A 27,078-nucleotide genomic window follows, 5' to 3' on the forward strand; every position below is an offset into this window, starting at 1 on the left:
TACCTAAATTATAAATAAGACTATTTGGCTTGTAAATTTTGTTTATGACATTACCTACAAGCATAGAAACGAAATTTCCCACATATCTCTTCTCTCCTCCTCATTCTAGGGTTCCGGGTTTTGGGTGCGAGCTGTTAGAGACATCATTCTTTTGGTGCTAGCTTTCAAAGACCAACAAATACAAGGGATTGAAGTGATTTTTTTACCACAACAAATCAAATGTATGCAACCCTAATTCTTGTATTTCGATTATACTAGGGTTTCATTAGAGTTGATGTTAGTTTTGGTGTTCATTATATGTTAGATTCAAAGTGTTTAAGACATAGATCATTTAAGTTGCATGTGCCATTAAATGTTAAAGTGAAATTCCGCAAACACATAGTTTTTATAACCTATAAAACTCATCATTTTTTCATAAAATAGTTTGACTTAGTTGTGAAAAAATGGACATTACATTATGTTTTGTATTTGTCCTTAATAAAAAGGGACGTATAGAATAATACAACCATATATGTACAAATTTGTTGAGAAAATGTATGTTTACAAAAGACGGTTTAGGGTTTTTTTGTTGGCATAAAAAGGTTTGGAAACTTCGTTTTATATATATATATATATATATATATATATATATATATATATATATATATATATATATATATATATATATATATATATATATACACACGATTAGTTATAGTAGAATGATTGTTTCGAGAATTTCTTTTCGTAAACAATGAAAATATGATGTATATCGGCAATATCACCCAAAATAATGGAAATCATTACTAATGAATTTGGAGGGATTAAAATTCATTTTGTATGATTTCTTGTAATCTTTTAACATTTTTATTTTCACAATCAAATTAAAATTAGCAAGGTGCTCAAATAAATATTTATAGAAAAATTGAATAATCAAATCATTTTTTTTGAGTTCTTTTTTTAAATATAGCAATTTATTTCTGAAATATAACCTTTTGGTCCGGAATGGATCATTCCGGACCCGAAAACCGACCCAAGCCCAATACTATATATATATATATATATATATATATATATATATATATATATATATATATATATATATTTGAGTCCCATAAAAAAAGCTGGAATACGCGTTTCAGAATTAGCAGATCCGAAACACCATCTACCCGCATTTCGGATCAATTTTTCAGCATGGATTCGTCAAACCAAGTAAGTTCTACATTTTACCTTACTTTGCATTTGATTTTCTGAAACAAATTATGTATTCCAGAATAACTCGGAACATAAGGAACAACTCCGGAATATATATATATATATATATATATATATATATATATATAATATTTTTGTCTTTGTACGTGTATAAATGTTATGTAAGTACATTGTAATGTATTTCTGATCGTTTGTGTTAGTCTGGAATTAGGTATTGTAGGGCTTCCGGAATGGTAATGTAGGTCCGGAACACGATGAACTTTTTTCGGAACCTAATGATCTATTCCGGAATGATGATTCGGAAACTTATATTATATATATTTTTTCTAAGTATTGTTTAATAACACATGTTAGTCCAAAGACAAGTTAACATGGATGTTGTTAGAAAAAAAAATGAGTTTTACAGACGATGAAGTTGTATTCCATTTACAGGAGCTTTCGGAATTGCACCCTATAAAGGCAAAATCGAAAAACAATAATTTTATAGTTCTAATTTATTATTACGATAATGTATTAAAATGTTCTTGGATTTTTTTTTCACAGCGATGTTGTGTTTCAAAATAAGATAAAAAAAAAAAAAAAAAGTAAACCAACAAAGGTACCCATAAAATTAAGAAAGAAATCAGAAATAGTGTTAAAATTTAAATTGAAAGCAGATATGATTCCGAAAGATGGCACTAGAGCAAGTGTAGACAAACCTTTTAAGATAGATTAGTTGCAATTTTTTTTTGTTATGGATATATTTCAGGAAGAGTTTATTATTATTATTATTATTAAATACTTTTATGCACATTGATTTTTAAATAATATATTAATATAATTTAGGTATATACTATTTTCAGTCTCCAATATCCAGTGACTGAAGGATGAGTTGCCTATAGGGTATGCTATACCACATCTTGAAGACGAGCAACGACGTCTTGTTGATACGACTGCATTAGAAATGATTGGTGAATATCAATGTGCTAAACAACGAATGATATTAGTGAGAATCTCATTACCGCCTTCATCGGCCAAATACCGGAGAAATGTAGGATTATATAACATGCAAATGCTCATTTTACCATGTTTGAAGATATATGGCAATTTGTGAACACCATGGACATCATCAAAGAAACACGTACGACAACTCCAACGATAGAAGATCGAGTTGAATTGACTGATAATGGTTTCAAACTAATTGAGACCTAAATGGAATTGTTTGAAAATCATGTTGACGCGACTAGTTTGAATCAGATGTAAGTTCTCAGTTATCGTCCACAAATATAATCTAATTTTAAATATGAATATTGTAATGTCTTTTCAAACTAAATTTTGTAAAACGAAAAATATGATTATCTAAAATGACAATTATCCTTTTTCATTAACATTATTGTAAAAAGCGTTATTTCACCTATTACATACCTAGATTGGTTTCCAAAAATCAGGAAATTGTAAGTGATACATATTTTGTTCCCGATCAATAAAATCTCCTCTAATTCTAACAACATTTGTTAGTTGATCCCGTTCTGCATGCAACTTATTGATCTCCTTATTTGCATTTTCAATCCACTTCTTTATTTGTTTCACTTCTTTCATCGCTTCTGCAACCCATTTCTTTTTCATTTACTTGTTCCGCTAGATCGTCTGCACATTGATTTAGTGTGCGACTTCTTTCAGATTACCTTTTGTTTGCTTCTTTAGTAGCCTTCGTAGCTTGGAAAACGTCATCAGGCATTTTATCCGGGAGTGGAAAATTTGGGCCTTCCGGAAAAGAGTTATTATTTGAACAAACATAAGAATCTTCTTTTTCATAATGCTGAACATCATCATGAGATGAACTCATTCCAATTTTATTTCAATGTTGAGGATTGATGTTAGGTGCATTTTAAGGTCGAAAAACAAGTGTCCAAAATAACCATTCCAAAAAGTGGCTCTTGATCCGAAATGGGGTTCTGGAATAACGGTCCGAAATACTGTCAGAAATCTATGACATTTACTGTTTGAAATGACTACACATATTGTTAGGAATCTAAGGTGTTGTTTGTTTTTATAAAGAAAAAAGTTATTAAGTTTGTAGACCACCTCTGCAACCCTCTGCAGCAGAAAAGGTAGACCAAACGACTGCAGACTGTACTAAAAAACGTGTTTGTTTTTCAATATCTGCATGTTGCTGCAGATATTAAAAAAATTAAAATAAACTGATTTTATATATAAAAAAAGTTTTCTAATACCCAAAATTTAATAATGTAAGACATTTCAGCAAGATTTTATGATATTTCAGTAAAAAACTAATGATATTTCAACAAAAAAATAATAATGATATTTTAACAAGAAATTATCATTTATCAATATAAAAAATGAAAAAATAATTCAACAAGAATAAACAAAAAAGTAAAACAAGAATTTTGTAAGATTTCAACATGTAATCAATATTCATCAATATGTCAGCAAGTAAAAAAGAAGAAGAGGTTGGAAGAGACAATACATGTGTTGTCCCAAACAGAACACGCACATAGGTTTTTTACTCTAAAGACATCTTAGAAACAAACAACTGTGAGATGAAAAGTGTTGCGTGTGTGCTGCACTACACAACAATAAGAAGTCTGGAGAGGTTTTTTACAAAAAAAAAAAAAAAAAAAAAAAAAAAAAAAAAAAAAAAAAAAAAAATCAACAACAACTAGCATCTAAGACTTTTACATTGGGAAATAACTACACATATGTCAGAAATCTATGACAATTATTGCTCTGAAATTATGGTCCGAAATATCAATTATGGAATGTGGCTCCGAAATAGGTGGCTCGAAACCTGGCTCGGAAATAGCTGGTCTGGAATGTGGCTCTGGAACAATGGTCCAAATTAGCTGGTCCGAAAGACTATCGGTAATTTATGACATTTACTATTCGAAATGACTATACATAATGTCAGGAATCTCTAACTTTTACTGTTCGGAATGACCGCTTATGTGTAAGAAATTGTTCTGGAATTAGGGTCAGAAATATCAATTCCGAAATGTGGCTCCGGAATGTGTTTCCGGAGTAGTGTTAGGAACCATAACCCTAGTAAATGGCATTATATAAAAGAATTCAAGAATACAAACTGTTTACCTTGTTAAATTTACTACTAAAAATTCATTTCTCATAATCCAAATAAATGACATACTGTGATTGTAGCGCTGAAGGTATTATAAAGCCATCAACTACTAGAAATAACCCGAGACAGATGTTTTATGCTTGTCCTAAAAAGGTATATTGGTTATCCTTTTATTATTTTTCTTTGAATAAATATTAATTTACACAATATGCGTCATGTGTTTGATCTTAAATTTCCAGGGACCAAGTCTGGGTGTAGCTGTTGGGTTGATAAAGCAAAAGATAATAATTCGGTTATAATCAGTAACTTATTTTGATCGAAGAAGAAACTTGAAATCCAAAATATGCACTTGAAGATAACGTTAATTTGTAGTTGGATTTTCTTTTTTGGAATCATTGTATACAAGTTGTAAGCTTTATGTTCATCAATTAAGTTTCTCTTTTGTAACGCTTATTAATCTTTTTAATATGTAATGTTCTTGTTTGTTAGTATTACTATGGTACTTGTAAATTATGTTTTTTTTTCTATCTTTGTAATATGTAACAAATATTAGGGTATTAATAATATTTTTCATTAGACACTACAAATCAATTACAAACATAATTAATTACAATTACATTGGCAATAAAAATGCATTTAAAGGGTTTGATATTTCCCATACCGATGGAGGCGGAAGAGGGTGCACGTTTCTGGTAGGCAGTCTGAAACACATCAAACTGGTAATATATCTGAAGCATATTAGGTAATTTATGGATGTTCGAATTACGTGATGCCACAATAGCATGACCGCAAGCAATACCTAAATTGGGCCATTTCCCACATGAACATGTATGACGGTACCGATCAACAACACAAGTTTTTTATTTTTTTTTTTAAAATCAAAACCTTGATAAATGTCGAATGGGCGCGGACACGGGATCTATGGCGGGATCTTTGTTGCTTGCCACCGAACAGACTTTCACATCCTTTTATAAAGCACCATTTCAGCATACGGGGTGAGTATGGTAGTCAAACTCGCTGAAAAGTAAATATGAGCAAATAAGGTTCTTGTACAACTATCTAAATAAATTTAATATTTCACCCGATATTTTACCTGTCATTAATCTGCATTCATGGAAAGTCCGTTGAATGTAGTTATGAGTTGACTCGGTAAACATTATTATCGGTACATTACGTTGATTTACCGATAACAGAAAAAAATCATGGAACATCAATGTTGACTACATTCCAACGGATGTTATGGAAATAGGCAAGAATTTCACGAGCATCAGGGGTCAGCCGACATAAACTTTCTTCAAGATCAGACACAGTATATGAGTTGGATGTCATCCAGAACAAAGGTTGTAATGTTCTGCCATATATGCCTCTTGTGCGTATAAACTTGAACACACTTTTAAAAAGTATAACCATGATAAGAATTAGGGAATACATGCTCTATGCAACAACTAACGACATTGTCCATATTTGTTATGAATTATACTTCCTTACATTGTCTTAGAGCTTCTCTTAAACTCATAAGGAGTCAGGTACAACAATATAGAATATTTTCCTCGGCCAAACCAAATGCTACAGGGTGGGTCTGGTTGTTCCTGTTAATAGCAACCACTATAAACATTGTTTTTAGGTAATCCCCTCTAAGAGGGACACTACCTATGAAGATGACAGGCAAGAAGCAACCTATGAATGCATGGATCTGTATTTTTTTGGGAACAAAAATGAATTAATTTAGATGTAGAAACATTATATATTTTAAAGAAACAATAGAATAGTGCAAAAAACATATATGAAACTCATGCAATAGCCACAAAACAAGCTTCAAAATGATCCATCAAATTAGTTTTGATGTGAGTGTAAGTATGCGTGTTGGTTCACCTAAGGTTGTGAATGTGAACATGCAGGTTGTTAAAGCTTTTTTCGTGCTGATTCTTTGAAAACTCATTTTCAAGCAATTTTATAACAGATAATAACGATTTACTTGATTCAAGGGTTCTAAGCACATATGGACATACATACACACACAATATATATATATATATATATATATATATATATATATATATATATATATATATATATATATATATATATATATATATATATATAAGCGACAAAAAAAAGACTGATGTTATAATCTATAGTAGGAACTCCATAATAGGTACTCCGAAACGAATACCACAGCTCCGATATGCTATGTTTCGGAGCAAGTTATCATTTTACCAAAAAAAAGGTGGTTATTTTTGTTAAAATGATCGCTTATAATGATTAAATCATATTTATATTTATACGATACTGAGATTTAATTCAACCATTTCATCATAGCACATGGGTTATAGTGGTAAATAAGTGTTTACTTCATAATTCCCCTTCAAAAGTAGACAAGTAGATATTGCAAAAATCGATCCAACCTAACCCGAACCAAACCTAAAATTAGAGGTTGAGTTGAGATTTCCAACTCATTTAGAATAAATGAGTCAACACAATTAATCCATTTAATTCAATAAGCTGGGTTACATAAATATTTTCAACCTACTCACTCATTTAACTTTAATATATATATATATATATATATATATATATATATATATATATATATATATATATATATATATATATATAATTTAATAATTATTTAAATATTAACACGTATTAATCAAATTATACATTTATAAATTACAATGTTATATAATTATTTATGTTTTAAAAATACAATCTTAATTCCTATCTTTGTTCTTTGTGCCGTCAACATTAGTTACGTTTCAAAATCATTTCGAAATAATATATCTTTTAAGTTATTTAAATAAAATCTTTGTATTTGTTAACTGAGATTATACTTTTATTATAATTTGAAAGTTTATTTAAATTTGGAATTAATTTAAGTAGTATAATTGTTAGTTAATCTATTTACTTTTTATTTTAAGTGGATAAATCCGGATTTCACCCATTTATTTAATAGATTGGGTTGGAAATTACATAAATGGGTCAACCTAGTGACAACCTATTTATCTGAAATATTGGGTTGGATTGGAAATATCCACCCATTTAAATAAAAATGTTATGTTTAATTGAAAATTTCAATCCAATTAATAAATGGGTTGAACCCAAACTCAACCCAGTTGATCCATTGTCAGCTCTAAGACAAGGGACTTAACCGAACTTGTATATAATACCTGGGGTTAAATGAACCGTTTAATCGAAGTTTAGTGGCTAAAACGGTAAGAAGTACGTATTTCCGCTTTAACTGTTTATAAGAAATAAAGCTAATCCGTACATCGTTGGGGGGATTCGAGAAACAGGGAGGGAGGGAGAAGAAGAAAAGAAGAATTACAAGGGCGGTTTTCCGAGCCGTTGAATCTTCTTTTCTGTTCATCATTTTCATGCTCCCCGATCTCTCATCGGTTCACTCGTACTCAACAATCAGATTCAGATCCTTCGCGTTACCTGTTAGTTCTTTTTCTTTGATCAATTTGATTGATAATGTGATTTTCTTTCGGTTTTTCGTATTGAATCTTGAAGTTCCTCTGTGAATTTGCCTTTCTGTTATGTTTTATTGGTAAATGTTTCGTGAATTTGATCAATTGTGTTTGGTTGATCAGAGAAATGAAAGGGGGCTTATACAGTGATCAGAACGGTTTGAAAATTTGAAGAACAAGACCGTTGTCGTGTGTTTATAATCAAACTAAAACTCGTTTTAATCTCTCTGCGTTTGAGTTTGTAAAAAATTTCTGATTTATTTACTCTTTTTATACTTAACGCAACTTTTAGTTACGAACACAATTTCTGTATTTGATCTTGGAACGAATTCATCGTTCTGAGTGATAATTTGGACCTTGTGAGTGCGTGTTGGAATTCGACAATTTCTAAATTTCATCCTTTGTTCGTGAATTTGATCATTATATAGATACAAGTTATTTTATGCTTGTGATCATGGAAAATGAAATATCGTATGATGACGATTGTTCTTCTTCTCTATCATTATAGATGTAACTCCTTTCATTAGTTCTTTCATTTCTTTTCCCCTTTTGATTTCTTCTTCTACCTGATTCAAAGATTCTGAAATGTTTTTGACAATCTTTCTTTTTGCGTGAAGTTCCTGTTTCATTGAAGTTGCAATTAATATTCTGAACCTTTAGATACGTGCATACGCAATATATGTCGTTGTTAATAAAGATCATATGTTCATATCTGTTTATGAAATGCATGATTTCAATGTAATAACTTTTCTTGCAGATTTCGCATGTCAGATTGTTGAGGAAATTTGAAATAACCTTTCCGATGTAGTTAACTTGCTACAAGTCTAATTGGGTTGATTACTACCCAATGTGACCTGATCAGAATCTTGTTTTCTCCTTCACTTCCCAGCACCATTAAAGGTTCTCAAAATGCCAGTGACCCTTCTCAATGGTCCTCTCCATGCTGATTATGAAGGAGATAAAAGATTCAACCAAAAACCTCCCAACAAAAGACGTGTTTTTATCCAAACGGAAAACGGATGTGTCGTAGGAATGGAATTAGAAAGAAACGACAACGCCCATACGCTAAAAAGAAGAATGCAGTTAACCCTAAACCACCCAACAGATCAAACTTCATTAACCTTCGGTGACAAGGTTTTAAACCACGATCTTTCCGCCATAAAACACGATTCCGCCCTTTTTCTCACCAAAAACTTAATCCACCGAAGCTCTTCAACTCCATGTCTGTTACAAACACCAAGATCCCTCCAACAAAAAGATCAAAGTGGTATTATCGAGATCATTGGTCTCAACACCCATTCTACCCATTTCACCAAAACAAATCAGCTCGTGGAAGAAATCATTACAGCTTTGAAAAGCGAAATCGACCCGATTACTGTAAACGGCGGATTAGGTGGCGCGTATATTTTCAGAAACACCAAAGCTCAAAGTATCGCGATTGTAAAACCCACAGATGAAGAGCCGTTTGCACCGAACAACCCTAAAGGCTTCACCGGAAAACTTCTGGGACAACCGGGTTTTAAACAATCCGTACGGGTCGGGGAAACCGGATTCCGGGAAGTGGCGGCTTATCTTCTAGATCATGACCATTTCGCCGGAGTGCCCTTAACGTCTTTGGTAAAAATCACCCACTCAATTTTCAACCTCAACGACTCTGTTAATGGAAGCAAGATTCAAAACAAGAAAAGAGTTAACGTTAACGTTAACGTTAACTTTAACGTTAGCAAGATTGCATCTCTCCAACAATTCATCCCACATGATTTTGATGCGAGTGATCATGGAGCTTCAAGTTTCTCAATATCTGATGTACATAGAATCGGAATCTTGGATGTTAGAATCTTGAACACGGATCGACATGCGGGAAATTTGCTTGTTAGAAAGGTGAATGATAGGAATTTTGGTGAGGTGGAGCTGATTCCGATCGATCACGGACTTTGTCTTCCGGAATGCTTAGAAGACCCGTATTTTGAATGGATTCATTGGCCTCAATCGTCAATTCCGTTCTCGGAATCCGAACTTGAATATATACAATCCCTCGATGCCGGTCGTGATTCCGAGATGCTAAGAACGGAATTACCGATGATCCGGGAGGCGTGTTTGCGGGTTTTGACACTTTGTACGGTTTTCCTAAAGGAAGCGGCGGCTTTTGGGCTGTGTTTGGCGGAGATAGGAGAGATGATGAGTCGGGAATTTAGATGTAAAGATCAAGAACCGAGTGAGCTTGAAGTTATATGTTTAGAAGCAATGAGAGAAGTGGTGGATAATGATTCAAAGAATAAGTCTTTTTCATGCATGCAATGGGGGTTAAGGAAGAAAGGTGGTGGGAATGGGCGGGTGAGGGGGGCGGAGGTTGTGGGTGTCCGGAGTAGTGCGGAGGAGTTGGTGGGGACGCCGGCGAGTTTTGTGAAGGTGGGGGAAATGGAAGAATGGGAGTGGTGGGATTTTCTTGACAAGTTTCGGGAGCTTGTGGGCCCCGCTTTGGCTACTAGGAAAGTGTCAAGGGTAAGCGTCAGGAACAATTTACGAGTGGGGGGTTCTTGTCAGTTTTGACTTTTTATGGACTTTGTTGTGGGGGTTTGACTTTTGACATGTCTTAATATGGAGGTGTGTAAGTATACAGACGTTTGTATGTGGTCTTGAGGAATATAATAGTATTAGTTAATAATAAAATAAACACAACTTTTGAAGTGAATCGTTCTCTCTGTTTTTTTATAAATTGTATTTTAAGAATCTTTTGTGGTGATATAATACATGCAAAGTGTAATTATTTTAGGTGTTTTGGTGACTTGGTGTATATCCTAATATGATTGATGGATGTATAACACATATATAAATTAAGTTAAATAGTTTATATCGCCATAGGCCCATAGTATAATATATGTGTCGATATTGATAGGTTCTAAAGATTCTTATTAAATATACAAGGGTTGGTAACCCGTGAAGGGGTCATAAATCATAATCTAATAACGATCTTATCTGCAAACTATTTAATAATGATCGTGCATGTGTTGACCACGTGATGTGCTAGATTGGAGATTAAAGAGCATAAAGTTGATTTTCACTCCAATAAAAGTATATATATATATATATATATATATATATATATATATATATATATATATATATATATATATATATATATATATATATATATATATATATATATAACATGAATTTGATTTACTCTTTACAAAGGACTTTAAAATAGTTGGAAAAAATTGAATGAACAACAGGTTACCTCAAACTTTAAAGAATGAACTGTAAACGCCTAAGTTAATGTAATAACATAAAAATCATGTTCGAACTTTATTCCGAAACATCAAGACTTAAATTGAAATTTCCAAAACATTGACATTAATCAATCGATTAAACTGGAACAAAGAAGAAATTGTTTAACTTTTGAAACAAAAGCAAAGTGGGTATCACTCTCTCACTCCAAATAAGTAAAAGCGTCAAATGCCAATGACCCAATCTATTATATTTTTATTGATGTATATGGGCCATGGCTCATACACTATCAAATTTCAAACCTACACACTTCGTCGTGTTCAATGTTTTAAGTTTTCGTCGATGTCATTATATAGCTCAAACTTTTTCTAACGTGTCTACATGCGTATCTTAAACGTAACTAACATAACATATATACGTTATGATTATTGGTTTAATTTAATTCCCAGGTGTGGTTTATTTATAGGCACCTTCGACCGATTATTGCGGTGGTTTCAGACTTTTCCGTCAAAAGATTTGATTCCTCTAGTTTCTAGTTTCTACTAAGACCTTCAATTCTTTCTTTTCTTCCAAATCTCACCCCCAACTAAACTATACTCTAAATGTAGCATTTGTATTATTTATATTTATATATAGGATTATTTATATAACTTTTAGTCACAATACACTTTCCACATGTTTTGATCAAGGGACGTTCACCCCAATAACAATATCATCTAAACTTATATCATATAATAACTAACTTTTTTTTTATATAAATAATATTTTATGACCATTATTTTTTTTTTATTATTATCTAGCCTAATCATTTGATTATTTTTATCATTACTATATTATAACATAATTATTACATTAACTTTTCATTTAATTGTTGCATTATTATTTTACTAACTTCATTATAACAAAAAAAGTAATTATTTTATTAACAAAAATATTTTTTATTTTTTCTAACCTGTAACATAAAATCGAGGTTGTAAAAATTGTTTGGCGATAACTCGACGGTCAACTGACGATAAATGATTAATCAGGACTAGGCGGGGATTAATCGGGGATCCTAAATTATCAATAAAATTCTTTAAAAGATTAATATTTCCATAAAATTAAGTATCTGAAAATTGAAAATTTTATAATTTAGTAATTTTGAAAATTTTAGTATTATATTTTAAATTTTGAAAACTTACAAAATTTTGAAACTTTAAAATTTTGGTCTAATATTTGAAAAATAAAATTTTTGAAAATTTAAATTACTTCTCGCCTTTGACAGCCGAGACCACCAAGCCCGAGTTTGACCGATTTTGACAAATTTCCGCCAAACATGTAATTGTAATTGGTTCAAGGTTTTCAAACGATTAATCGGCTGCTAATGCCGATTTCTGCAACACTGCATAAAATATGGTAAATAAAACACCTTAATATATTTTTTATACTTTTATATGTAATTTATTAAAATCATTTTTATATAAAGTTTTAGACACCCAAAGAGGGTGATTATAAGTATGTTAACTATAGATTAACTTTTGATAAAAATGTTTAGCAGTTGGCTAAAGAGACATCCTATTTTACCATATAGACACTCTAAATAATTTTTGAAATATTTTTATTGGTTGAAATTGCATTATTTTTCGAAAAAAACTGATTATAAATAGTTGATTATAGGTCGACTTTTTATAAAAGTGATAATAGAATGTCTAAAAGGTATCTTATTAGCAACACCCTTGTTGAAATTACATTGTTGATAATAAAACACCCTTTAAACACTTTTAGACACCCAAAAGTAGGTTCAAAAATCAGGGTTTTCGAATTTGACTAGAATTTTTCAAAAAAGAGCTCAACTATAAAAGTAATTATTTTTGAAATCTAAACTATAATGTAAAGAATATTCGAAAAAAATTGTTTCCAGATTTTCTAAACTCATTTTTCGAACATTTCCAAGAATCTAACTTTTGACAGTGTTATTTCTTAAAATGATTTTTGAATTGTTTTTCTATAAAAGGTATTTCCAAATTTTCAAACATTATAAAAGTTTTTGAAAACACTCCTTTTTAGTCATTTTAAGAATGTAGTTTTTAACAGTATCATTACATATTTTAAATTTCCCAATTGAATAGATGTTTCTTTTGATGCTTGATGAACTAGATAGAAGATTATATCGTTAATCGAAGTGTATACACAAGAGTAATGAGCAAAACAACGATTTGAAGAACTGCATCGAGATATTTCTGGAAAATTCTTTGATTTGTAACAAATGCAAACCGATTTTGACTTGTGTGAGGCAAAAAAAAAAAATGTACTTTTTTTTTATAATTTCAATCTGTTAAATGATATCGTTAATCGAAGAGTTATATAATGTTATTTCTTGTACGAATAATTTAATTTTAATTCCATTTTACGAAGTTTGTAATTTCAATATTTATGTAAAATTTTCTATCTATTTAGATATATTTGCTATTAGTGGTAGATTTCTTCACATGCGCTTCGCTCCTTTTCCTTTTTTATTTTTTTTATTTTTTTGCTTTAGAGATTTGTAAGATAATTTTATAGGATTTCCTTCTAATTTACTTCCAAGTAGGGAAATGGCCCATGCTCTACATGGGTTAGGTTTTATTTGGATTTTGTTATTGGGCTGTCTTTTTGTAGGAAAATAAGTTGCATTTTAATGTAAAAATTGACAGAGTACATGCAAACACATCCAGTACATGGAAACCATCGGAAAAAAGATGGTAGAGTTGGGCTGCCTTGTTTACACGCCCATCTACTTGATTAATCCACATCCATTTGTAAAAAAGCAAAAAATATGATATTACACTTTCTGTAAAGTGATATATCATCCTATATGTAATTCTTTTGTATCTTTTAGCATCCAAATCTTGTTTTAAGAATCAAAATAGCTAAGTGTGTTTTTCTTTTTGAATAATGGGCTTAATGGGTTGAGCACTTATTGTGGACAGAATGTCATTACCTTCAGACCTAAATCTTCACAAAAATATTGTTAGAGCTCCTAATTTCAAGTTTGATGTGGATATGGTGAAATTTTTTTGTTGGAGTATAAGGATAAAATGGTCATTTACTTTTGTTCACTTTATCCATACATACATCTTTATGTATTTGGCCACTTTTATCAGGACTTAAATGGAAATTAAAAAAAAATACATCGAAGAAAATTTTCCCCTTACTAATTGAAAGCAAACTTCACACTTGGGATGAGTCAACTCTTTGAAGCAGGACTTATGATATGTATCTTTCCTGATAAAGAGAACTTGAATCAACAGAAAAACTAATAAGGTTTTAAAAAAAATACTTTGTAATAATGATTTAAAAAAGAAGAAATTACCTCCTGTTCAATGATTGGGTAACTACAAGCACGATAACAAAAGCACTCTGGATCTAGATGAAAATAATGTCCCCATGCAACCCAAACAATTTTTATAACCAATGTCACAATTGCAACCACCACATACCTTGAAATTAATATATGCATAGAAATATTAGGTTTTAGGTGCATATATGCATAGAAAGATATACAATGTAATAATGATTAAAAAAGAACAAATCAACATTTTAGGTGTATATATGTATTTTTTTTTTTTCAAATGCATATATGCATATTTCTTATACTATAATATTCTTATTTTTATTAATCAATCTATAAACATAATAATACAAGTATTTTATTCGATACAAAATAAAATATAAAAAATAAAAAATGTTTCAAAGATTCACAGTGTTATCATTTCTTCATATCAAGATTTTCATATTTTCTTCAATTTATCACTCTTCATCTTTTCAATATTTTCCACAAAATTTTCAAAATCTACAAGAAAATTAAAAAAAATAATTAATGCAAGAACACTAAAAAAAAATGCACATGTATATATATATATATATATATATATATATATATATATATATATATATATATATATATATATATATATCATGTAAGATTAAAATGTAATTATATCATGTAAGATTCACATGTGATTATATAATGTGATATTCACATTTGATTGTATCTTTTAAGATTCAAATGTGAAATTCACAATAAAATTAAAAAAATAATTAACGAAGAAAACTCACACAAAATGCATGTGTGCATATAGACGTAATTCATATGTGATTTACTTGTGATTTACATGTAATTGATATGTGATTTACCTATAATTAATATGTGAATTACATGTGATTTACATATGAATCACATATAATTCATATGTGACTCACTTGTGAATCACATGTAATTCATATGTAATTCACTTATGAATCACATGTAATTCATATGTAATTCACTTGTGATTTACATGTGAATCACATGTAATTGATATGTGATTTACATGTGAATTATATGTGATTAATATGTAAATTACATGTGATTCACTTGTGAATCACATGTAATTCATAAGTGATTCACTTGTGAATCACATATAATTTATATATGATTTACATGTGAATCGTGTGTAATTGATATGTCATTTACATGTGAATCACATGTGATTAATATGTGAATTACATATGTCTCATATGTGATTTACTTGTGATTTAGATGTGAATCACATGTAATTCAAATGCTCAAATTTGTTATGCTATGAACAAAAAGAATTCAAGTTAACCATTATAAAAAGATAATGTGAATCTTGAGGGCATTAACAAAGTCACCATGATCCAACGATTGGCAATGGGGTACAAGCTTTTTTTATTAATAAATATTTTATAGAATGTAACCAACTAACTAATTAAGAGTAAAATAAACGGTGAGTTAGACTCTCATTTGGTCTAGGAAAGGTATGAAAAGAAAACATAGCTTACCTACTATTATGTATATATATAGTAATGAATGGAAATAGACTAGTAATAGGTTTGGATTGGATTGGATCTTGGACTCCCATGAACAAGTTTCCAACCAGATTCTTCACTTACATCTCTTTCTTGAAAAAAATATGTAAATATAACTAATTAAATATTGACTAGACTACTATAATATACAAATAGATCTTACTAGAGTTTCAAGATCGTCATCTTCACGAGCATATTTGGCATACTCATGTATAATAGTATGCATCAATATCACTGAAACCAATCTAGTAAGGAAAATAACCATCATAAATGAATTGAATATGGAGAATTAATGAATCCTCATTATAAGAAAAAAATAACAAAGTTAAAAAAGAAATATAAAAAAATCCAACGAATTGAATCTCTTGACATATGTTAATTATCCTAACCATTAGTTGCTTTATTTGTTCTTTTAATAAACCATATGTAAGAAACAATCCATTTTTCTGCCTTTTTGTTTATTTACATTTTTTTTGTTTGCAAATGATACAAGTTTTAAAATATGAAGGTATTAAAAACTAACTGTATATTATTATTGATAATTGAAATCTTATTGACTGGAAAATAGAAGGGTTAAAATTTACTATATTCATTATACATTCTGGTAGTAGGTTTGATGCAAAAGTTTTCTTGGTTCATAATTATGAAAAGGATGAAAATGCAGTTAATTCCTAGTTTTACACGTTTGCACAAATGAATCCCTCTATTATTATTAAAAATGTATCAACACTTTCTCTACACATTTGAACTAATGCAATATGAAAGCTGATGGCATATATTTTACACATGTATACATATCAGTTCATTAAATAAAAAAGCAACAACACCTTAACAACTTAGTGAATCACAATTCTTGCTCAGTTGGAGGCTTTGAGGTATGTAAGGATGCACGACCAAAAAAAGAAGTGAAATGCAGTTTATTGTGTGGTATCACATCCTAAAGACTAGACAATTCAACAAGTTCATGAATTCAACAAAATCAATATCTCAAGCACAAATGAATCGAGCAAAAACACAAAACTAGAATAAATAACAATCATCCATCTGCAAAATTTAATTTGATTAATCAAATACCATAATCCAAAAAGATATATGAGAAATTACATTTAGTAGCTATGAAATCGGAAAAAACTAAAAATGAAGGAAGGTTCCATAACATTGTATTTTGTAATTTGTAATTTTATGAAATCGATGGTGATTGATTCCTACGAAGATCTACTTGTGCCTTAAGAAGAATTAGTGATTTCATAGTCACCGATGAATAGTAGTTGATTGTTCCATTCGTCTATCCATCCGGCCATCATTCACAACAAACAAATGTTGTGACTGCTCAGTTCTAGGGATTTTCTACGGTGGAATTGTGAGAGAATATGGAGAGAGAGAGAGAGAGAGAGATGGAGAGAGAGACCTGTGAGAGGATGATAAAGTCCATATATTGACGAAATTGTAGAGCGGACGTTGTGTATTCAAAATCGCTCGGAGACGAAGACGAGAGATACGACGGCAACGAAGTGGACGTTGATTTCTTCTCCGATCGGGATGTCGTTGGAGGAAAATGAGAGAATCGAGACATCTAATAGAGTGAAGAAGATGACAGTTGCCTTCTAATTAGTCTTTCGTTATTTTTTTTCTTGGCCAATGGCACCACCACCTGGATCTAAGAAACGGTGTTGAAGGAGGAAGATGTGTGTGTGTGTGTGTGTTTGTGAGAGAGAGAGAGAGAGAGTCCATGAATTTATGACTTGTTATCGTCGACTGGGAGAGAAAGAGAGAATAAAGAGGGATACCATTTTAAAAAACTTATTTTATCAGATCATAAATTTAATAAATAATATTAATAATTTTGATTCCTAAAATACCCCTCACTGATTTTATTAAGATACCCTTGCATCTTTAATGTTCAACCTATTTACAAACATGTCATCAAATATCTAAGTCGTTAAATGTTTTGATCCAATGCTCCATTTTAGTTCTCGGGTTCTCGAAAAACTGAGTGTTCTCTCTCTCTCTCTCTCTATATATATATATATATATATATATATATATATATATATATCATTATTATATATAAAAACCTTTTTATTCTCCTCCCTCCTAAATCACATTTACACAGTTCCAAAATTGACACGCAACCTACCTTCCGAAACAACGCCATGGACATTAATCTCCATTCAGACCGACTCCTTATCCATTGTATCGTACTGTTGTATCGATTAATCAACGATGTAGGTAATCGATTTCATTTTCGTTTCATCACATACCCTTTGTCATTTTCAATTCCTTAGGGGTCGCATGAAGGTGTCTTTGCAGAAGACGTAACTGAATCGCTTTCCACTTAACCTGTGAGTCGTCTACTTAATCGACATACATGTTCATAATCGCTTGCGTGAACTGTTATTTCTTTCATCCCTACTTGCAATTTTTATAGTCGACTGGTTTTATGCCCTCCTTCCCTATTTGTTTATACACACACGCACACACAATATCCTGGTTACGAGTTTTCCCATTCTTGCTGTCGATCAAAACGAAAAATGCATTTCGCGTTCATCGCTGCCTTGATTCATTAAAATGTTGAAATCTATTCGAAATTATCCCTTTTTTCCAATGTTGCAAATTCGATTTAAGTTCAGAGGTTTCCATTCATAAATTTAACATTGTTGTTCTAGGTTGTAATTTCAATATCATTTTTGCCAAATACATCCTTTTCAATGTTAAGTATGATTACCGATTACAATAGGAGAAAATAGATTGCTTCTTTTTTTGATTTTTCTATTGTGTTGAGGAGCTTTAAGAGCCTCCCTTAAATTTGGTCCATGATGTTCCTGATTTCCCTGTTCATGATTGCACACCAAATCCACTACAAGGATGAGGCGGCATTGTTATCTGGAAGCGCCATCTCAAATGGAAGAATGATTATCTTGGTAATTCGCTACACTTGTTTTAATTTCAATTTCAATAAAACCTAACTGGTTGCAATTATTTGTTCTTTTTGTTGTCTAAGGGTATATAAGGGGCAGTTGAAATTCCTCTGAAGCAGAAGCATTTGAGAGATTACATTTCAAGGTTTGTTAAATGTATTCATGATTTTTTAGTTTTTTTTTTGGGTTATTTAAAAGACTCAATTTTGACAGCACCTAAGAAGAACAAGAAGCAACCCAGTATGGTTCTTCACTTGCTTTTTCTTATTTTCTATGAAAAGTATAAGGAAGACAAATTACTACTTGATTAGGGATTCGGGTATAGTTTTATGATTGAATTTTGATATAGAGTAGGTTTAATTGCAAAATTAAAGACTAAAATCAGGAATACAAAGTGTTTTTTTTCTATCGAGAGGCCAACTCTCTCCCTGAATTTCCGTTCACTGAATTCAATATCAAGATAATCACCAACTAACTCCAAACACCTATTTAAACGACCCTAAACCGACCTAATTAGGAGAATGACCAAAGTGCCCCTGCCTTAACACTTTATTACATGATTGCTTAATATTTCCTAACCCTTAAGACTACTAAGTGTAAAAATTTCAGTTAAATTGGCAAGTATAGATGTTTTGATATTTGTGGGTAATTAAGACATGCTGTTTAATTTACTTTTCATAATCTCTAAGATTTTACTTTTTGTTACCAACGCCTTTATCATTATTATGCTACTTTTTATTGTTATTTTTATAAATATTTTTCCATTTTTGTGATATATATAATATAACCACCTTGGAGTTTCTTTGGTTTTCTAATTCTAAGAAAAAAAAAATGAAAATATTTTTTTTTCACCTCATGGTTTTCTAATTCTTTGGTATTCCATTGCATTAATAAGAAAAAAAAATGAAAATATATTTTTTTCACCGCATGGTTTTCTATAACGCATGGGATTTCTTTTAGAATTAGAAAACCAAAGAAACTCCAAGGTGGTTATATTATATATATCACAAAAATGGAAAAATATTTATAAAAATAACAATAAAAAGTAGCATAATAGTGATAAAGGCGTGGGTAACAAAAAGTAAAATCTTAGAGATTATGAAAAGTAAATTAAAGAGCATGTCTTAATTACCCACAAATATCAAAACATCTATACTTGCCAATTTAACTGAAATTTTTACACTTAGTAGTCTTAAGGGTTAGGAAATATTAAGCAATCATGTAATAAAGTGTTAAGGCAGGGGCACTTTGGTCATTCTCCTAATTAGGTCGGTTTAGGGTCGTTTAAATAGGTGTTTGGAGTTAGTTGGTGATTATCTTGATATTGAATTCAGTGAACGGAAATTCAGGGAGAGAGTTGGCCTCTCGATAGAAAAAAAACACTTTGTATTCCTGATTTTAGTCTTTAATTTTGCAATTAAACCTACTCTATATCAAAATTCAATCATAAAACTATACCCGAATCCCCAATCAAGTAGTAATTTGTCTTCCTTATACTTTTCATAGAAAATAAGAAAAAGCAAGTGAAGAACCATACTGGGTTGCTTCTTGTTCTTCTTAGGTGCTGTCAAAATTGAGTCTTTTAAATAACCCAAAAAAAAACTAAAAAATCATGAATACATTTAACAAACCTTGAAATGTAATCTCTCAAATGCTTCTGCTTCAGAGGAATTTCAACTGCCCCTTATATACCCTTAGACAACAAAAAGAACAAATAATTGCAACCAGTTAGGTTTTATTGAAATTGAAATTAAAACAAGTGTAGCGAATTACCAAGATAATCATTCTTCCATTTGAGATGGCGCTTCCAGATAACAATGTCGCCTCATCCTTGTAGTGGATTTGGTGTGCAATCATGAACAGGGAAATCAGGAACATCATGGACCAAATTTAAGGGAGGCTCTTAAAGCTCCTCAACACAATAGAAAACTAAAAAAAAGAAGCAATATATTTTCTCCTATTGTAATCGGTAATCATACTTAACATTGAAAAGGATGTATTTGGCAAAAATGATATTGAAATTACAACCTAGAACAACAATGTTAAATTTCTGAATGGAAACCTTTGAACTTAAATCGAATTTGCAACATTGGAAAAAAGGGATAATTTCGAATAGATTTCAACATTTTAATGAATCAAGGCAGCGATGAACGCGAAATGCATTTTTTGTTTTGATCGACAGCAAGAATGGGAAAAACTCGTAACCATGATATTGTGTGTGTGTGCGTGTGTGTATAAACAAATAGGGAAGGAGGGCATAAAACCATTCGACTATAAAAATTGCAAGTAGCGATGAAAGAAATAACAGTTCACGCAAGCGATTATGAACAGGTATGTCGATTAAGTAGATGACTCACAAGTTAAGTGGAAAGCGATTCAGTTACGTCTTCTGCAAAGACACCTTCATGCGACCCCTAAGGAATTGAAATGACAAAGGGTATGTAATGAAACGAAAATGAAATCGATTACCTACATCGTTGATTAATTGATACAACAGTACGATACAATGGATAAGGAGTCGGTCTGAATGGAGATTGATGTCCATGGCGTTGTTTCGGAAGGTAGGTTGTGTGTCAATTTTGGAACTGTGTAAATGTGATTTAGGAGGGAGGATAATAAAAAGGGTTATATATATATATATATATATATATATATATATATATATATATATATACACTAGTAGCGTACCCGCGCAATGTGACGGCGGCGATTTGTTTCATTCCGGCGATTAGTTTACGAACGAAAATTAGTGTCATTTCGGCGGTCGTCCAACTGTTTCATTTCGATGTGTTTAATTCTGTCGATTTGTTCCTTTTAACGATTAGTTGTCTCTAGACGGACAACAAATAGTAGTTTTCATCTATTACTTTTTATCTGGCAACGACGCCATATAGTTTTAATGTGTCAGTTAGTTACATTTTTGTGTTTGATTGTTCAATTTCAACCCTCTGGCGAATTGTTTCTTCGGGGATTAGAATTCTTTGGGCATGTTGTTGTTTCACGATAAAAAGAAAAGTATGTTCTTAATTTGCAATGTGATATGGTGCTAAGGCGGCGAATTGTTTATTTTCGGCAAGTAGTTTGGTTTCTACGATTATGGTTTGGGATGGGAGTAACAAGCGTACGTATGTTGTTTTGGTTTAACAATATAAATATACTATGATTTTACGATAAAAATAAAATTTTGTTATCTTTGAGATAAAAACAGTAGTACTTTCTAGTTAGGACTAAAAATTGTTGATGTCCCCACTAATTTAAAGAGGTACCCATGGAGGACGATGAATGGAAATATTTTTTATTTTCAAAAAATAATTTCACTATGGCAATTAGATTCCATTCAAAATTCAAGGCTAATAGGTTTCTTTTTGCACAAGGTCTTATTTCAATAAAATAGAAAAAATGACAACATCATACTAAAAAGATTGTAATCTTTAGGTTCTCCGAATACACAAAACATATATCCACAATATACCAAACAACACAACATAAACGATTCAAATTTGAAATAAATTACTACAAAAAATTAAGACAGTTAATGTTAAAAATGTAAAATATAGACCATATTCAAAGTTTACCAAGCCATAAGAACGAAAAAATACTTAACATTACTATGAGACTCTCACAAGTCTAAAATATGGAGTTTGCATTAAAAATACGAACATTGATTAGATACTTCGTTACCTAAAATTGAGAATTAAGGTTGATTTTCACAAATAAACTTTATAAAGCGTTTTCTTATATTATATTAAGGAATGTTAACCAAAAATTGAGGTTTGGACTTTGGAATATTAATGTTTAACTTAAGCATACTTGGAGTTGTACTAAGGCCACATCGTCCCTTTAAGTGGATGATGCAAAGCTTAATCCCATTCCAACCATAAGTCATCTTTAAGTTAAAAGTAACAAATAATTCAATATAAATAATAACACATTATACCAAGTAACATCCACCTATGATTAAATATGATTAAATAGGTATTATTTGATCAAAATCATGTTATAATGATTAATATTTTAAGGTGTGCATCATACTTTATAGAAGCTAAATTTGAATCAGGAAGTGTAATAATTAATACAAGAGAAGTAACCAAATTAATGAAAAGTTAAATATTGCAGTCAGAACAGTAGGCTCCTAAGTTCATGCTCCTTTGTAATGTCCTCTATAGGTAAAGCTTAACATCTCCAAGTACCGCATAGCTGAGAGGTGTTATATCAACTGCAATATTGAATTTGTAATACGGTAAAGTTTTACAAAGTAGATTATTATAACAGGAATAGTAAAAGCAACAAAAATACATTGCCATTTTTAGTGATGTGCAGAACATCCAAAAAACGAAATACTTTAAAACATAATAATATTTTATTTACACATATATAATTCACATTATCCATCATTTTGACCTGGTTCCCTAATTATTTTCACTGTACATAAATTAATGGCAACTGAGAAAAACAAAAGCCAGACACAAAATCATTTAGGAAATATATCAGCTCATATACATACGGATTCAATGAGATAAATATACACTTTTTTCTTATTAGAGACACAAAGATGTCAAGCGTTAAAGAAGATGGAACATCTATAGTTGCACCTAGTATCAATAAAGTAAGACCACATACCATGATAATTACATGATTTTATAAGTTTTCATCTCATAACCACTTGGTACCATAAATAGTTTGGAAATCGAACCTTGAGACGATCAGTACCATAAGGCATAAACACACTTATAATCCTAAGTTTCATGAGTCTCTTGATGAGCTTTCCAATCGACATGTTTATTTATCCCGGATAACATGAATAGTAACATAATTCAAGGAAACATAGATCCTAAACCATTTTGTCCCCCAATATGTTGTTTTGCTCCTTGTATAACTGTACATAGAGAAGCAGGGGCGGAGACCTGAAAGCATAAGAGAGAGTGAGAGATTAGGATTTTCATTTTTTCACCTAATATTTTGAAACTCACTTATGTTCATTCAGAATAAAGAGGAAAAAAATGTTATAAGCACTATCTCCAATCATTATCAATAAAATCAGTAATCAAAACTTAAATAGAGACCAGAGAATCCACAAAGTAAATAAACATAAAAGCACTTAAATTTCCCGTTTAAATTACCAAACCTCTCAATTTTCATTATCATTTAAAATCTGAACATATATTTAAAATGATATTAAACAGTTATCATAAATAACAAGAAGGAGTTGATCTTTATTTTAAAGAGAGAATGTTACACCATTTTTTTATCAATGGGAAGAGAATCTGAATAGTTTCTTACCCTTTTTCACCAGATGGATGCCAAAACAGATGTAGGTTTACCCAAAAATAGGATTGGGTCTTCAAGCCGATACAGAAGGCAGATTGTAGAAATCCTAAGAAAACTCAACCGGCATCAAATAAAAACTATCAGTTGATCTCCTTAGCAGTCAAATCAAAAACACTAAAAATGTAATTTTAATGAAAACATAATAAGTTATGAATAGTCTGTACATAAACCAATAACTAACCCTTGTGAGTCTTTACAGAAACAAATAACTAAATGTAATAAGTTATGAATAGTCTTTAGAGAAACAAAGTGGTATAAGTTCATTACAGCCATTTTATCAAGCTTACATGTGTATTGATAGTTACTTCTTTTCTACTGCCATTCCAACATGAGCAACTATGAGTACCTGATGTGATTCTTAATAAAAAATAATCAAAAAATAAGAAAGATGGCAAATAGAGGTTCAAAATTGTAAAATCAAGGTAGAGTGAGCAATCACCTTTCTAGTTTCTCCACCATGATATGGATTAACCTGTTGTAAAAAACCAGCACCATATGCAAATTCAAAATAGTGCTCATTGACCTGGCATGCATATAAAGGTATAAAACTATCAAATTTATGAATCAGAAACTCCCCACAATTGGTTAAAAGTTAGATTTCATGTCATTTTCTCTAACGTCCTTTAACTCCTTTCTTTTAAACCTCAATCAACTTCTCATTTTCTGTTATTTTTTTCTTGTTTTAAACCTACAAATGACAAAGTTGTTTCTAACAGCTATCAAAAGATCAGAATTTAGATCCAAATGTTATTAGATCATGCATACAGTTTGTCAATCATTTTTTAGTGATCATGTTCAAGGTACTACCATTTCTCTTGAATCCACATGTAAATAGGCGAATAATTGAGCTCAACCAAGTCCATAAATCTTTCGAAACATAAGGGATTCTTGTCGATGCATTTTATACCACCGACAACCCCAAAGGAATCCTACTCTCCAGCCCTTCAACTAATGAATTCAGATCCAGGTATCAGCACAGCTGGTATTTTCATACTTTGAACCACCATCAAGATTGCCAAAAAAATCAGATAAAGCGAGATAGATAGAGAAGGTAGAGAGAGTGAGTGAGTTTGAGAGAGACCTCTATAGCGAAGGGTAGATTTAAGGTTTCCCACGAATCTTCAAGAGGTTAATGGTGTTCAGATCTGTCAAATCATATGCATAAACATAAAAGAAACTCATCAAAACAGAAAAACCCAAAGAAAAAACACACAGCAAGCATATGGGAAATGGTAAGATGGTTTAGGGTTCTTAACATTTAAAACACAATTAACAGAATTATAACCTATTAAAGATCTAAAACACCAAGAGACAAAAGCAACGATGGTTCGTTCAAGGTTCTCTGGGATGTTACGTTCCAGATTTTCTGAAATGTAAATCAAACGAAGTCATAAAACCAAACCTTTCGCTTGCTTAATCGGTACACTCTTAGAAGACTTCAAGATTGTTTGATCCCTAGTAGATGAAATCAAAAGCCACGACAAAATCGATGGACATACACGTTAAAGGGAATGACAATTTGATGATTCGACAAAAGAAGTTTGTAGGTGGTTGGCTGTAGTGGCTTCGTGAGGAAGGGTGAGAGAACGATGGATTCAATGGCTTTCGAGTTCCGATTTATGTGGGTTCAATGCCTTCCGAGAGGAGGAGAAGAAATTGGGGATGAATGTGTAACGGCAGATTGAGAGGTAAATGTAAATTAGGGCAACCGGGATTTATTTTTTACTTTATCTGTGTTTGTTTGAGAGTAAAAATTACATTCTTTATTGTGATTGGTTGAAATCATTTCTCATGGATTACCAATAACAATATCATAGCCATTCATCTTAGATCCAATGGTCCAATTTTAGTCTCCTTGTTTTTAAGATAAATGTCTTAAAAGTTAAGGGACCCACAAACATATACTCTTTATAAGATGGTATATATATATATATATATATATATATATATATATATATATATATATATATATATATATATATATATATATATGTTCAGGTTCATTTGAGACCATTCTAATTTTGTGAGATCGTGAGACCAAATCTAAAAATAATTTTAAAATGCAAAATAAATGGAAAAATCCAAAAATTCTTTTTTTAAATATTATTTTCGGAACTTGAATTAACTAAATAAAATAATTAAAAATTAAAAAAATATAAAAAAAATGATTTTTTTTTTGAAAAATAAGTGAAATATTCTAATTGGAATATTACACTGACATATTCTAAAAAATAATTTTAAAATGCAGAATAAATGGAAAAATCTAAAAATTCTTTTTTTAAATATTATTTTCGGAACTTGAATTAACTAAAAAAAATTAAAAAAAATAAAAATAAATTCCATTTTTTTTTAAAATACGTGAAATATTTTAATAGAATATTACACTGACATATTCTAAAAATAATTTTAAAATGCAAAATAAATGGAACTTGAATTAACTAAAAAAAATATAAAAAAAAATTAAAAAAAAATAAAAAAAATTCCGTTTGTAACAATATACATTTTTGCAGTTAATTCATGAGTTGACCTTTTTCTTTTGTTCTTTTGATTTTTGACTTCATGAGCAGGATTCGTCATGGTAATTAAGTGTACACATAATTATGTGCATCTTGTCATTCAAAGTCTTTGATCCCAGGTTTAACTCTATGGATCCTAATGGTTGCAATTTCCTTACTCCAGGTATGCCCAATTTTTTTTATTTTTTTTATTTTTTAAAAAAAACTTTCTTTTTTCGGCATTTGGTTTTAAAAAAAATGAAATCTCTAAGGGTATTTTTGGAAATTTCTTTGTTTCCTTTTGGTTTGCTATACGAAATATCTAAAAAAATAACAAGTTAAAACCATCTTTTTTGTATTTATTAATTATGTGTACATTAATAAAAATATATATGTTTTAAACAAAAAAAATACTTGTATTGATTTTATGGAAAGTTCCATAATTCCAATTGTTATCTAACTGCCTTCTCCACCTACTGTGTGGTCTCGCAGCACTTTTTCGGTAACGAGAACCCACCTCTCTCTCTGTCTCTCTCTCTTGG

General features: G+C 30.6%; 1 pseudogene across 1 annotated transcript; it reads left to right on the top strand.

The window, feature by feature from the left end:
- Positions 1 to 7,523: 7,523 nt before the first annotated feature.
- On the top strand, positions 7,524 to 10,429 carry LOC145008434 (phosphatidylinositol 4-kinase gamma 6 pseudogene; annotated as a pseudogene). Its single transcript, XR_013663457.1, has 2 exons — positions 7,524 to 7,707; positions 8,495 to 10,429. The product of XR_013663457.1 is annotated as a phosphatidylinositol 4-kinase gamma 6 pseudogene (transcript).
- The last annotated feature ends 16,649 nt before the right edge of the window (positions 10,430 to 27,078 follow it).

This window comes from Lactuca saligna, chromosome 1, assembly GCF_052625555.1.
Source record: "Lactuca saligna cultivar CGN05327 chromosome 1, ASM5262555v1, whole genome shotgun sequence".
Classification (NCBI taxonomy): domain Eukaryota; kingdom Viridiplantae; phylum Streptophyta; class Magnoliopsida; order Asterales; family Asteraceae; genus Lactuca; species Lactuca saligna.